The sequence below is a fragment of the Crocodylus porosus genome, unplaced genomic scaffold (assembly GCF_001723895.1).
Source record: "Crocodylus porosus isolate Cpor-Errol unplaced genomic scaffold, CroPor_comp1, whole genome shotgun sequence".
In the NCBI taxonomy this organism is placed as follows: Eukaryota; Metazoa; Chordata; order Crocodylia; family Crocodylidae; genus Crocodylus; species Crocodylus porosus.
The window spans coordinates 10,907,986-10,908,771 of NW_017728942.1; positions in this window are offsets into that span (position 1 = coordinate 10,907,986).

Below are 786 nucleotides of genomic sequence, written 5' to 3' on the forward strand. Positions count from 1 at the left end.
ATTTGCATGAAGAGGCGCGTATATGTATTGGCAATTAGGCCCAGAAAAGTACGTTTCCTTTGTACTCCGGCAAAGGAGGAAGATTGCAGCCCAGAATATTATTTAGGCTTTTAAGGAAAGTTCTAATCTGCATGATATCATGAAATGAATCACGCCACGAGGAGAGCTGGAGCGCTGCTAGTGAGCCGAAGCACCCCGCTCCTCAGCTCGTGAAAGCGACACCTTTGCTTGGATTTTTTTTAGCTTCGGTTCTTCAAACGAGACGGTCCGGATGGAGACAGTCAAAACTCCTAGAGACGTGGGACTGAAAAGGACCCGCGGCCTGAGGCAGGGTCAGCCCTGCACAAGCCACCCCCTAAACCCTGCGTGAGACGACCGTGACCCTAAGAAACGTGCATGCGTGCAAAGGGTTGCTGTCGCTGATGCTGGCTCTCCATGTACGTGCCCACGCGTGGTACACCCACTGCCATTCACAGACCGCTTCACACGCTGCCCTTTTTCCTTTATAAAAAAAGCAAGCCTAAAATTGGGACCCTAAGTCCATATTCAGGTCTCTAAATATAGGGGTGTGATTTCCAAGAGCCCGGAGCCCCACGCAGGCAGCCACCGCGATGCCAAGCGCTGGCAGCAAACCCGGCCGGCAGGATTTAGGAGCTGAGCCGGGGGCGTTTGCTGGGCATCGCTTGTGCCTCAGCTGACAGGGCGCCCCAGGAGCGGGGCGCGGGCGCCGGCTCGCCCGGGACGGCGTGCACCCACGGAACGCCACGGCGAGGGACGCCAGGGCGT